This window comes from Phyllostomus hastatus, unplaced genomic scaffold (assembly GCF_019186645.2).
Source record: "Phyllostomus hastatus isolate PE091 unplaced genomic scaffold, TTU_PhHast_1.1 phas_contig_348, whole genome shotgun sequence".
In the NCBI taxonomy this organism is placed as follows: Eukaryota; Metazoa; Chordata; class Mammalia; order Chiroptera; family Phyllostomidae; genus Phyllostomus; species Phyllostomus hastatus.
The window spans coordinates 10,156,981-10,171,985 of NW_025333860.1; positions in this window are offsets into that span (position 1 = coordinate 10,156,981).

Below are 15,005 nucleotides of genomic sequence, written 5' to 3' on the forward strand. Positions count from 1 at the left end.
GACAGAAAAGGGGCCACTGGTCAGCTCTCTGCCCCTCTTCCCCTTCCCAGTTGATACCTACATTTGTTCATTTGGTAAAGAGGAACAAGAAAAAAGATAAAGTCGTAGGCAGGACAAGAGGGAAGATACGCATTCAGTGGAGTCTAAAGAAAGTGGTTTCAGACCTTGTGGACTATACTTCTTATCCATGTTCACATATAAGATGAAGCCTATTTTCATTGAGCTTATTTAAAACAATTTAAAATCGACTTGGCCTATGCATTGCATTAAAGGTAAGAGAGAGTGCATATGATCAAGTTCAGAAGATAATATGTTCAAGCCAAGAAGATTATTATCCAGGTTCCAAAAGTAGAAAGATCTTCTAAGGACTTGGGAGAAAAGGAAGAAAATCTTTGCCAATACTTCATATCATGTAGTGAAAAAAAGATTAACTTCGTTCTTGAACATAATTCCCTAAGAAGGATGACAATTAGCAAGCTTGAAAAACAATTGTGGGATGCTAAGGTAAGTGAACACCTTTAGCTGCTCTTGCCCTCCTGTGTCTCCTAGAAGACCATTATAAAGAAGGGGGGCTGACCTGGTAAATACCCCATGGGCACAAGCATGCCTTGTTCACCTTCACATCCTCCCCCTGTGCCCAGCTCAATGATTTACAAATAGTCTTAGCTCAGTAAAGATTTGCTGAATATTGATGAATAAGGACATGCGGAAAGTGAAAATGAAACATAACTTATCAAGAAGCAAAGATTCCACTAGAAATGTTCATGTGGTTTGGCAGGATAACTTGAATTTCCATCAAGAAAGGAATGGCAAAATGGATAGTGCTGCAAGCTAATTCATTCCTGCCTTTCCAGGTAGTCCAAGTGGCTGGCAAAGGGTTGGCCGTCAATAAAGGTTAGTTGGAAGATGTCTGTATGTGTCCACATATAATCTATTCTGTATACAGCAATAAGTTAGGTAAAGCAAACAGAGAAAGAAGGAAGAGGAAAGGGCCCAAGCGCTTGGTAACTAAGTAAACATTGGCATCTTATCCCATGGACAGCCAAGCAAATGGATCTTAGATTCACAAGAAGATACCTTTTACTAGTGTATCCTCACAGTTGAGCTTTGAGATTTATAAATTCAGTTGTCATCTAGAGAATCTCAGCAACTGAAAGGAACCCTCTCATGTAGAAATCACATCTCCTGAATTCTGCGGTGAATGTCTTCCTAGTCCATGATTGGATAGTGATAATTTTTAAGGGGTGTTAAACTGAAATATTACCTCCAGAGTTAAATGGACTAAATCTAAATTCTCTTCCATCTGAGTGGCCTCCACATATATGAAAATGAATATCAGAGTTTCAATCAGTCTCGAGGCTAATTGTTACCTGTTCTTTTTATTGTTCCTCTGGTGGCATTGTGACAGATCCCCTCGCCATCCCAGGTAGCCTCATCTAGGTGTGCCAGAATTTTTCAAGGCCCCTGTATTGACTTTTGAGAGCTGCCTTATTACCACAAACTAGGTGACTTGAAGCAACAGAAATTTATTCTCCCATGGTTCTGGAGACTAGAATTCTGAATTAAAGGTGCCAGCAAGGTTGGTCCCTTTGGGAAGGCTCTGAGGGAGAGTCTGCTCCATGCTTCTCTCCTAGCTTCTGATGGTTACCAGCCACCCTTGGCATGCCTTGACTTGTGAATACATCTTCTCATCTCTGCCTCCATCATCACATGACCTTCTTCTCTCTGTGTGTCTGTGTCTTCACATAGAGTTCTTCCCACTGTGTGTGTCTCTCTCCTCTTCCAATCAGGACACTAGTCATAGTGGATTAAGAGCCCACCCTACTCCAGTATGACATCAACTAAGTACATCTTCAAGACCCTATCACAAGAAGGAAATGAAATTAGGTTCACATGCTGAGGTATGAGAGGTAAGAAATTTCTTTTTGGAGAACACAATTCAACCTATAACAGCCCCTATTGAAAGATGGCACCTTGGAGCAATTACAGCTCCAGATGTAATCTGGTGTCTGCATGGAGTGTTATTATGTCTCTTGTTCAAGACTCGCAACTCTTAATTAAAACAGCTGGAGTCCACAGTCACTTCTCAGTAGTCAGACCAGAATTGTTATCTCATCTTGAGACTCTAGTCAACCAGAACACCTTGGTTCTTTTCACAAGCCTTTGTTAAGGTAGGCCTCTCATCTCCCACAGCCCTCATGCAATGTTGTTGGCATGTGCTTAGGTGAGAAGCACTTTAAAGAAAAAAAGTTCACTAGTTCACTGGGCATGGAAGGTAAGCAAGAACCTGTCCTGCATACACACATTTCTCACTTTCATTCTATTGGGTTGGCCCAAAAGTTTGTTTAGTTTTTTCCATAAAATGGCTCTAGTAGTGCTTAGCTGTCTTTAACTTCAGTCAAAACAATTCTGTTAGATGGTATTGTGACAGCTGTCGTATTAGTGTGCATTTTTTTAAAGAAAACATCAAAATTGAATTTTTGTGCAGCCATTTTAATATTGAAGATGGAAGAAAACATGCAACATTTTCAGCATATTATGCTTTATTTCAAAAAAGGTAAAAATGCAACCAAAACACAAAAATTGATTTGTGCAGTATATGGAGAAGGTGCTGTGACTGACTGAATGTGTCAAAAGTGGTTTGTGAAGTATGTTGGTACTATTGACATTTTGGCCAAATAATTCTTTGCTGTGGGACTACCTTATACATTGGATGATGTTTAGCAACACCCCTGGCCTCTACTCACTGGAAGCCGGTAACAGGAGATAGCTGACATACTCAAAATATCCAAATCAATTGGTGAAAATGAAAAATGCATCTTTTATTCTATGGAAAAAATACAGAATTTTTGGCCAACACAATAGTTTACATGCATGCCCTCTGAGACTACTTTACCCAGCCCTGCTGGAGAGGAGAGGCCTGGCCCCAGTATTTATGGAATCCTGGGGAACTGGTACATTTATGCAAACATTCTCAGTAGGCTACTCCTTTGTAAGTCAACTAAGGCAGGGAAAAAACAACCATCAGAAGGAAAGTGAAAGACCTAGGGGGAAAAACTACCATATCAGTCACTTCACAAGGGTAAGAGGTGCCATGGCTCCTGTTACATATATATAAAATCATTCAAAGTTCAAGGAAGAATCATGAAGCCAAACACAATGACTTTCTGAAATTGACTAGACATCTATTTGTCCATTTTATGGATCAAAACCAAAGAGAGATTAGTATAAGATTGTCTTGTACTTTCCTGGGGACAAAACACTGTTGTTTTTCATTCTTCTGGCCATCATTCTGTTTGGCAGTCATATGATACACTAATAGGAATGACCCAGATAATGTTTCTATGTTGAAAGAATCTATCTATAGAAATAAAATTAATTTCAGTTTTTAAAAATAGTATATGTAAACCATCAAAGCTACTTTAATAGAAAATAAGGGAGCAGAGGGTGAGGAGGCAGATCTTGCTTGTACTGAAGAAGTCCTTAGATTTATAGCACAAGTGTCAGAAACAGGATGTAATATCCATGTGACCCCCCCACCTCCCCCAAACAAAACCATTATACCCTTGATGAATTATTGACTTTAGAGTTTTATCTGTGCCATGAATAATCACAAACTTGGGAGTCTCAGGGCACAGTTCATAAACAAATAATTATATCACAATGATAATTTTTCAGGAATTACAACATCAATCATGGCCATGTTATTATCAAGTACATTTTCTGGTTGCCTCTATTCATCAAGCCCTCCTCCTTCCCCACCCTTCGGCACCACACAAGCAAAACTCATCACCAGATTGCCTCTTATTTACACATCACTCAAAGCAGGACAGGGCAGGCCCACACAAAACGGGCCAACCCAGTGTTTATGAGAGATGAGTTTTCATTAAGAAAGTTCAAATTAAATGCACTGAGAAAGATGGAGGGGGAGAGAATTAATTATTTCAGACTCCCCCAAAGAAGCATCTTTGAAAAGATTTTATTCAGAAGATAAAAATAGAAGGAAGGTTTATTCCATTGCAGACAGTACTAATAAAAAGCAGTCAGTCTCTCAAAGCCAAGGAAATAGCAGCAATAATGTGCCACTTTAAAAAAAATAATAATGGCTACACATGTGCATAAAGTGTGGCCCCTGTCCTACAGCTTCCTCCTTCAGGTGGAAGTGTTGAGTGGAGGTTGGTACAGAACTTGGGAAGGATGTAAGTATCTTTTATCCAAATCTATAGGCAAATGTGCATCAGCGCTGCCAGGACAGCCAAGTTGGACTGAACCACTTTACTATGACTAGTACAGGAGGTTAACATTTCCAAACACAATGACGGGACAAATAGCACATCAGCCAAACTATTTTGCTGTTTAATATCACTTACAGTCATTGGTCTACTCCTTGGATAACATGTTCAGCTCTCAATTCAAAAGAAAAATAACTAGCAAAGCAACATAGAGATCAGAGGTTGGATGATAGGGGTAAATCCCTAACACAGTGGTGCTTACCATTAACTCCTTGGGCAAGGGAACTTTTTCATCAACCCCCATTTCGTTTCAAAGTGGTAAGCTATGCAGGCAGAGCAATGACCACATGGGAGAACCTTTAAACTCCTGGAAAGGAGATACCAACCCAGGTATCTGAGACAATCCAATCTCCCAGTAACACCTCACTCTTGAGGACAGCCCTTGAAAGTACATATGGCCTGAGCTTAGACCAGATTCTCTTTGACATCAAATTATGTTTAGAAGAAGATAGAGCTAGTGCCCAACAGTGAGCAACATAGGTGGGGGAGGCAATGCTGCCCTGGCATTGACTGGGTGGGGAGCAGCGGTGCAAGGGGAGGCCTGGATAGGCCTAATCAGCTCCAAACCCCACCATCAGACAACCAGCATGAGGTTTCAAGGACCCTGCACTACCTCGAAAACATTTTCTGCCCTCTCTACTACTCTCATTTAAAAATCTTCCAGTTGCTTAAAAGTACTTGGACTATTATGAAGTCAACCTACCTTCAGACCAACCTTTACAAATAAACTCATTAAAAAGAGGGGATGTGGAATGGGGATAAAAACAGACAGACACTACTCCCAGTCCACTGCCCAGTGTGACTTCTGAACATTCCTTCAAAGCATCTTTCTCCCCCAACGTGATGCTGTCTTCACCAGCAGCCATATCTCTCCTCCTCATCCCTTCTTCCTTCACACAAGGCTACCCCCTCTGATAGTGTTTCTTGCCCTCACACCAAGCCCAGCTCACCTCCTCCCACTGGGCCCTGCACCTGCCTCCCTGTCTGCCCCCTCCTGCACCACAGGAGCTCCTCTGGCATCTGCGTTTTCTCCTGGGGGCAATGTCACCTCTCTTGGCTACTCCCCTCCTCACTACTCATCGCCCCATGCAGTGTGAGGCCCTCAAGTCGGCCAATAAACCAAAGATCCTTGGGGAAAGTCTACTCTTTTTTTAGAAAGCTGTGGAGGGGCTGATTGTAAATTCTCAACATTTTAATTGTGGATAACATTGTGTGATCCAAAAAGTACACATGACCCTCTTATGGAACTGCAAGAGCTCTGAGCTGGACCTGTGTAAGTTCCTGCCCATCCCCTTCCTGGGAGGGACATCCTTCTGAGAGAGGGGAGCTGAGCAGTGGGAAGAAAGCAGGGAGAAATAAGGAAGCTCACATAAACCGTAATAGCAGTCTACACTGACCAAAGTCCTCCTGGCACAAGCTGCTAGTGTAGAGTCATGTTGATTTATCCAAAAGGCCTCAGTTCCCATTGCCTGCAATTCACGAACTGCAGCACACACCTCTGCTCTGGAGTCATGTGGAAAAATAAAAGACTTCTAACCAGTAAAAGGACACTTTTCCAAAATATAAATCTAACTGCTATTTCCTTAATAGAATTTTCCAGGATGAGGACACTAGCAATTATTTTTCATTTTTAATGTTTTAAATAAAATAAAAGGAAGCACAGATTTATTTCTCTAGTATTTACACCTGACTTCCCTACATGCTACACTGCATATTTACACAGAGTTGCCCAAGTTAGAGACATTTTTCAGACATTGATTAATCTATATTTCTCTGAAGTAAGGAAGCATTATTATCTCCACTTTACAGATGTGGAAACTAAGACACAGAGGTTAATGACTTGCCCAGGGGTCAGGTATCCAGTCGATTGCAAAGTGGGTTTTAAACAGAAGCTCCTCTTTCTGCTCTGAGGCTTAATTCAAGTCTGTTTCAGCACATCTGCCCTATTCACATCAGAGCTGTCTCCTACGTCTGGACACCTCTTAAATTTTGCCAGAAGGCCCTTAATAAGCTACTTGAAAGACCAGTGCTTCCCTTGCCTCCTGTCGACATGTGCCTTCTTCCTATTCATGCCTTTGCTCGTAAATAAGAAATGACAATTCCTTTCCGGGGTATCTTTCAACAGCTTTGCATCACCAACTAGTACAATTATTTTAATTTTTATAATAAATATAAGCCCTGTAGTTCTGTCTAAACCTAGAATCCCATGTTTTAATGAATTACTGGTAGCCGTCCTACAATTAATATAGTGAGACTCTACCCTAGCCATGCCAGGAATATAAAGATGAGTAAGTATTACCCCCTGCCCTTAAGTTGTTCACAAAGTTGAGAGGGAGACAAATGTAAAAGTTAATCATTACAACAGTAGGAAAAAATGGCATGACCAACACATAGGCAGGGTGTTAGGGGTGCACCAAGTTGTGGCAAATGATTCACACTATGAAAGAGGTGAAGTCTCCTGGGAGGAGATGATGCTTAAAGCAAGTCTTAAAAGAAAAGCAGGAGTTAATCAAGCATGCTGGAGGAAGAGAGATTTCTGAGAGGTACAGGCAATATCATGGAGGCAGGAGAGAGCTTACAAATAATTCAACATGCTAGAGTATGGCCACACCTATAGCTGTGTGTGCCAATGTGAGTAGAGACTGGCTGACAAGTTCATGAAATGGGTTTAGCTGAAGCATTGAAAGCCAAGCCCTGTGCCTTCATGAGGGACCGCATCTTCCCACAGGAAGAGGTACCCTGTTCTCACATAAAGGCATGCTCCACTCTCCAAGCCCTCCTTCTGCATCCACTGGGCTTCCTATGGGCCTCTTTTTCATATTTTATCCAAAGGAGCCATGTAGACAAGTGGCAGTCCTGTGAGAGACATACCTGGAAGTTATATACTGAGGAATCTGAGAGGCATTCTTTAGGTAAGGGGAAGTTTAAAGGATTTATTTAGAGAAGCAACATAACAGAGTTTTTGTATTGGGAAAGTCACTCCAATGGCAGTTTGAAGGACAGCAGTTTGAAGGACAGCAGTTAGAAGGTGGCTGTACTTATATCCCAGGTGATAAAGGATGAGGGCCTGGATGAGAACAGTGATGGAGGTAAAGGCAGAGGGGTGGATTTGGAAGCCTCAAGAAGAGGTTTTGGTGATTGGTCAGATCTGGAGAGAGATGATGGAGAAAAAGAAGTAAAAGATGACTCTGAGTTTCTAGCTCAGGGATGTGGATGTCACTGACAGAGAGAGAATAACAGGAGGAGAAAAGAAAGATTTAAGAGCACTAATGCATAGGAGGAACTCCATTTTAGATATGGAAAGTTTTAAGTGCTTAAGGGGAATTCAGGCAGAAATGTCTAGTGCAGGGAACATTTGGAAAGTAAATGTAGATCTCTAGAGAGAAACCTGTTTAAACATACAGTATCAGAGACAGCACTTAGACAGTAGGAGGAGCCATGTGTGTCAGGGATGTTGCACAGGAGAGAGGGTTAAGAGTGAAAAAAGGAGCAAGAATGGAGTGCTAGGGGATGTCAAAGGAATGGGCAGAAAATATGCATCCATGACACAAACTAGGAAAGTAAGAGGCCAGAAGGGTAATGTGTGTCACAGCAACCAGCAAAGGAAAGGGTTCCCAGAAGGCCAGAAGAATCAGCATTACAATGTAGGTGAATGTAGGTGAGAACTGAAGGGTCAGATACTTGTGGCAAACAGTGACAGCAAAAGATAGCTACCCTTTCCAGAAATGTGGCTATAAAGAAAATGAAAGTGAAAAAGCTTCATTCTTAAGGAACAACCTCATATTTGACACTGATTGGCCTGATCTTTCTTTGAAAAATTACAATTCCTTCATCACTCATACCAAATGGGTACTGGACCAAGTGGACTTGAGGCAAAGTCACACCCTTGTGGACTCTACCATATCATTTTCTTCATATGGATTACCCTACAGTCTCGGCTCTGGAACAAACACTGAAGTCAGACAAGACACTATGCATGCACTAAGGTCAGACATATAAGGACACTGTGTATGTATCAAGGACTTACTGAACTCTTACTGACATTTCTCCCCAGGGAAAGTAATTGATTTTGTTTGATACAACTGTCTGATAATTCAAAGTGGTCTTCTGTAATATTCTATATTTTTAAAAGAAACCTCATTTACAAAAAGAGAAAGTAATGAAGTGTATAGTTGACACTTAACTCCATAGAGAAAGGATGAGTTTACTTTCAAATCTGGATGAGACTGGGGTTGAGTATGGAATCAGCAACCCCAGTTAAGTCACTATAGCCAACACTACTGGAACAAACACTGTTAGTTGACTATCAAAGCCTATTCTTCTTTTTCTGCTTGGTAACAGTCCAAAACTTGATCCAGGAACAGTGCTGCTGAGAACAAAATTTTATATTTGCCAGACTTTCTTGCAGCTACATGGCCATACAACAAAGTCCTAGCCAATGAGATCTGAGCACAGGATGGGACCTTCCATAAAAGCTGAAACCCAGGGACAGCACCTTTCTGTTTCTGTTGTTGCCCTTTAAGTGAGATGTGCTAACTGGAGTTCCAGCAGTAAGGTTGGATGAAATGATCATAGATATTGAAGTCACAGAGTAGGATGGGGGAGCGGAGCTTAGTTCTCTGAGGACCATACCATGCCATCCATTAACTACCCAGTTCTGAACATCTTTTACATTAAATTGAATAAACGATCTTGTTAAGCCATGTTATTCAGTATATTTTACAACTGAATTCTTTTAAAAATTTTTACTGTATTTTTCCATTACCATTTAGTCCCCTCATATCCCCTGCCCCTTACAATACCACACTGTTGTCCATGTCATGAGTCCTTTTCCCTTTTTGTTTAATCCCTCTGTCCCCAAGGCACCCCTTTTGTTGTCATCCTGCCCTGTATCTATGAGTCTGTCTCTATTTTCCTTATTAAATCAGTTTGTTCATTAGATTCCACATATGAGTGAAATCATATGGTATTTGCTTTTCTCTGACTTATTTCACTTAGCATGATGTTCTCCAGGTTGATCATACTCACAGAGGGTAAAATTTTCTTCTTTTTTATGACAAAGTAGTATTCCATTATGTAAATGTTCTATAGTTGTTTTATCTACTCATCTACTGATGAACACTTGGGTTGCTTCCATATCTTGGTGATTGTAAATAACATTGCAATTAACACAGGGGTACTTATATTACTTCAAATTATCATTTTGGATTCCTTCAGATATATTCCCAGAAGTGGGATCACTGGGTCAAAAAGCAGACCCATTTTTAATTTTTTGAGGTATCTCCATAATGCTTTCCCCAGTGGCTATTCTAATCTGCATTATCATCAACACTGAAAAAGTGTTTCCCTTTCTCCCCATCTTCACCGGGATTTTCTGTATGTCAATTTATGGATGAAACCATTCTTCCAGGTGTGAGATGATATCTCATTGTGCTTTTAATTTCCATTTCTCTGATGATTAGTAACATTGAGCATCTTTTCACATGTCTATTGGTTATCTGTACATCCTCTTTGGAGAAGTGTCTATTCAGGCCCTTTGTTCATTTTTAAATAGGTTGTTTTTTAGGTGTTGAATTTTGTAAGTTCTTTATAAATTTTGGATATTAGCCCCATATTAGATGTATCAGTGAATATATTCTCCCATTCTCTGGGTTGTCTTTTTATTTTGTTGATGCTTTCCTTTGCAGTGTAAAAAATTTTAGTTTGATATAGTCCCATTTGTTTTTCTTTTGTTTCCCTTGCCTGGAAATATTTATCCATTAAAATATTGCTAAGAGTAATGTCCAAGATTTTGCTGCCTATGTTTTCTTCTATAGTTTTTATGGCTTGGGTCTAACGTTTAAGTCTTTAATCCATTTTGAATTTATTGTTGTGGGTAGCATAAGAAGGTGGTCTAAGTTTCATTTTTCTGCACATATCTGTCCAATTTTCCCAACACCATTTATTGAATAAACTATTTACCCATTGTATGTGCTTGCTTCCTCTGTTGAATATTAATTGACTATAATGGTGTGGGTTTATTTCTGGACTCTCTATTCTCTTCCATTAATCTATATGTCTGTTTTTATGCTAGCACCATGCCATTTTGATTACTATGGCCCCATAGTACAGTTTCATATTAGGTAGCATTCCTCCAACCTTGCTCTTCCTCAGGATTATTGTCACTGTGTGGAGCTTTTTGTCATTCCATAAAAATTTTTGAAATATTTGTTCTACTTCTGTGAAATGTCATTGAGTTTCAATAAAAATTGCATTGAGTCTATAGATTGCTTTGCGTAGTATGGACATTTTAATGATGTTCCTATACATGAACACAATATATGCTTCCACTTATTTGTATCTTCAATTTCTTTCATCAGTGTCTGCTATTTTTCTGAGTACAGGTCTTTTAAATGTTTGGTTAGGTTTATCCCTAAGTATTTTATTCTTTTTGAAGCTATTGTGAGTGGGATTGTTTTCCTAATTTTCCTTTCTGTTTGTTATTGACATATAAAAATGCAACTGACTTCTAGGGATTAATTTTGTATCCTACTGACATGACCACTGGCCTGCAGTGACCACGGAACGCTGTAGATGGCTCGGCAAAACACGAGAAAAACATACACAGAGACAACCAGGTCCTGTGGGGAAATAGGGATGGAGCGGCCACTCTTTCTAGTGGAAAGCACCTCAGCCACCCTCCATAGGGGAGAGCGCCTCATTCTCCCACCTGAGCAGGCTTTTATTGGGTTCATTTACACAGGAATTCAGGTAAAGCTCATTAAACATTGCCAGGAAGTAAGGATCAAATAATAGATAACAAAGAAGTCTGAGGGCCTATTTTGAGTCAGGGTCAGATAGCTAAAGAGCTGTAAAACTTTGAGGAACAAACTTGTTTCTTGCTTGGACCCTTATCATTCCATTGAGAGCATTCTAAACAAAGAAGATTTCACAGGATTTTACATATTCTTTCTGAGGCCTGATCACCCGGAGAACCCACCCTTTCCAGCACAGGTCTGCACCACCCTCTGTCATTGTTTCAGGCTTAGGTGGAGCAAAGGAAGTAAGGCAGCCAAGAGATTAGGAGATTTTCTCATAGACAATGAGGACTCAGGTTTTGTCAAAGCCAAGGCGCGAGGGTCCATCACCCCCTTTTGCTGTAGCCCCAAAGTCCTTCCTTGAGGGCCTCCCACGTTATCATGCCTGTCTTAGGTCATTTCCCCCTTGGGGAATCTTACCTGTGATTGGCTAACCGACCAAGCATTGGGGTTCAGTTATGAATGAAGCAGCAGAAGCAGCACTCCTGCCAGCGAGATAAGCTTTTGTCTCCTTGGTGGCTTACGGTCCAAGGTCGTTCCCATAGCCTTGGTGGGGGTTATAGCTTCTGATACCAGGCAGGGCAGTTCCCAACATCCTGCTCCTTTGCTGAATTCATTTATCTGTTCTAGAAATTTCTTGGTGAAATCTTGGAAGTTTTCTATGTACAGTATTATATCATCTGCAAATAGTGAGTTTTACTTCTTCCTTTCCAATTTGGATGCCTTTTATTTTTTTGTATCTGATTGCTATGGCTTGGACTTCCAATAATATGTTGAATAAGAGAGGTAGAAGTCGACATCCCTGCTTTGTTTCTGATCTTAAACGAGCACTTGTAGTTTTTGCCCATTGAGTATGAAGCTTACAGTGGGTTTGTCATATGTGGCCTTTATTATGTTTTGGTATGTTCCTTCTATTCCCTCTCTGCTGAAAGATTTTATCATGAATGGGTGCGGGATTTTATTCAATGCTTTTTCTGCATCTATTGATATGATCATCTGGTTTTTATTCATTTTGTTTATGTGGTGAACCACATTTGTTGATGTATGAATGTTGTACCAACTTTGCATTCCCAGAATAAATCCCACTTGATTGTGGTATACAATCCTTTTAATGTATTGCTGCATTTGGTTTGCTAATATTTTGCTGAGGATTTTAGTATCTATGTTCATCAGAGATATAGGTCTATAATTTTCTTTGTGGTGTCTTTATCCGGTCTTGCAATTAGGATAATGCTGGCCTCATAAAAGGAGTTTGGGAGCCTTCCCTCCTCTTGAATTTTTTGAAACAGTTTGAGAAAGAAAGGTGATAGCTCTTCTTGGAACATTTGGAAAAATGTCACCTGTGAAGCCATCTAGCCCCGGGCTTTTGTTTGTTGGTTTTTGATTATTGCTTCAGTTTCACTAGGTATAATCTGTCTATTCAGATTGTGTTCTTCATGATTTAGTTTTGGAAGGATGTATTTTTCCAGGAATTTACCCTTTTCATCCAGGTTGTCCAGTTTGTTGGCATATAGTAGTTCATAATATTTTCTTCAAATTCTTTGTATTTTTTTGGTGTCAATTGTTATTTCTCTTTCATTTCTGATTTTATTTTTGGATCCTCTCTGTTTTCTTCTTGTTGAGTCCTGTTAAAGGTTTGTCAATCTTGTTTATCTTTTCAAAGAACCAACTCTTGGATTCATTGATCTTTTGTATTGTTTATTTTTAGACTCTAGTTCATTTATTTCTTTTCTGATCTTTATTATTTTATTCCTTCTACTCACTTTGGGCTTTGTTTGTTCTTTTTCAAGTTCCTTTATGTGTAAAGTTCGATTGCTTATTTGGGCTTTTTCTTGTTTTTGAGATAGGCCTGTAATGCTATGAATTTCCTTCTTAGGATTGCTCTGTGTCCACAGATTTTGGATTGTTGTGTCCACATTTTCATTTGTTTCAAGTTATGTTTTGATTCCTTCCTTAATCTCACTGTTAACCCATTCATTGTTTAATAACATGTTATTTAGATTCTATGTCTTTACGTGTTTTGTTCCTAATGTGTTCTATCCTAGAAAATGTTCCATGTTCACTTGAAAATTATGTATACTCTGCTGCTTTGGGGTGAAATGCTCTGAAGATATCAGTTAAATGCACATGATCTAGTGTGTCATTTAAGACCACTGTCTCCTTTTTGATTTTCTGCCTGGAGGATCTATCCATTGAAGTCAAAGCAATGTTAAAGTCCCTACTACAACTGTATTCCTATCAATTTCTCCCTTTATGTCCATCAAGATTTGCTTTACATATTTAGGTGCTCCTATGTTGGGTGCCTAAATGTTTACTAGGGTTATATACAGTGGTTGGATTTTTCCCTTTATGATTATGTAGTGTCCCTCTTTGTCTCTTACTACAGCTTTGGTTTTAACATCTATTTTGTTGGATATAAGTACTGCTACCCCAGATTTTTTTTCCCTTCCATTTGCATGAAATATCTTTTTCCATCCCTTTACTTTTAGTTTGTGTATATCTGATCTGAGGTTGGTTTCTTGGAGGTTGCATATATAGGTCTTGTTTTCTTATCCATTCAGCTACCCTATGTCTTCTGATTGGAGCATTTAGGCCATTTACACTTATGGTGATTATCAATGGATACATACTTAGAGCCATTTTATTGTTTGACTATTCTCCACTGTTTTTTTTTTCTTTCTCTTTTTTTCTTCTTATTCTTAAAATAAGCCCTTTAACATTTGTTGAAGTACTGTTTTGGTGTTAACAAACTCCTTTAGATTTTTATTATCTGTGAAGCTTCTTATTTCTCCTCAATTTTAAATGATAGTCTTGCTGGGTAAAGTAGCCTTGGTTGTAGGTTCTTGCTTTTCATCACCTTGAATATTTCATACTACTTCCTTCTGGCCAGAAATGTTTCTGCTGAGAAATTAGATGAGAGTCTAATGGGAGCTCCCTTGTGTGTTACCACCTACTTTTCTCTTGTGGTTTTTAGGATTCTGTCCTTGCCTTTAAGCTTTGCCATTTTAATTAGGATGTATTTCAGTATAGGCCTCTTTGGATCCAACTTGTTTGGGACTCTCTGAGCTTCCTGGACTTGTGTTTGTTTTTACTTCACCAGATTAGAGAAGTTTTTGTTCATTATTTCTTTAAATAGGTTCATGATCTCTTGCTCACTCACTTCTCTTTTTGGTATTCCCATGATGCAGATGTTGTTACGATCATGTTATCCAAAATGTTTAAGCTTTCATCATTTTTTAATTTTTTTTTCTTTTTGCTGCTCTGCCTGGGTGTTTTTTTTCTACCTTGTCTTCCAAATCACTGATATGATCTCTGGTTCATCTAACCCATCATTTATTCCTTCCAGGGCATTATTTTTCTCAGAAACTATATTCTTTAATTCTGACTTGTCTTTTTTATGGTTTCTATGTCTTTTTTCATGCTGATGAGTATACTTAATAAACATTACTCAAAAATTTCTGATAAATTGCTAGCCTACATTTTATCTAGTTCTTCTGGATAATTCTCTTCTTTCATTTCAGGTCTGTTTCTTTTTCTTTTCATTTTGTCTGTTTAATTGTATTTGTTTCTATGTATTAGGTAGATCTGCAAAAAATCTGATGTAGACCTTTGTCAGACACTTCCTGTGACTGGCTCTGGGCAACCTGTTTGGAACTATCAGCAACCCACCTCATGTGGTTCCCTCTCCTAAGCCAGTAACATCGTGGTGCAATGGTTTCTCCTGTCTGTCCTTGATTATAAGGCTTCTCTCCAGGTAATATTTTGTTGGTTATTCAGGATGATTTCTCTACAATATAGCCATAATTCCAGATTTGTCCTGGGAGGAAGTTAGTGTAGCTTCCACTTACTCCTCTGTCATCTTGGGTCCACCAGACCCTAATCTTAATTCTGCTGTTTCTATTCCATTAGATTCATT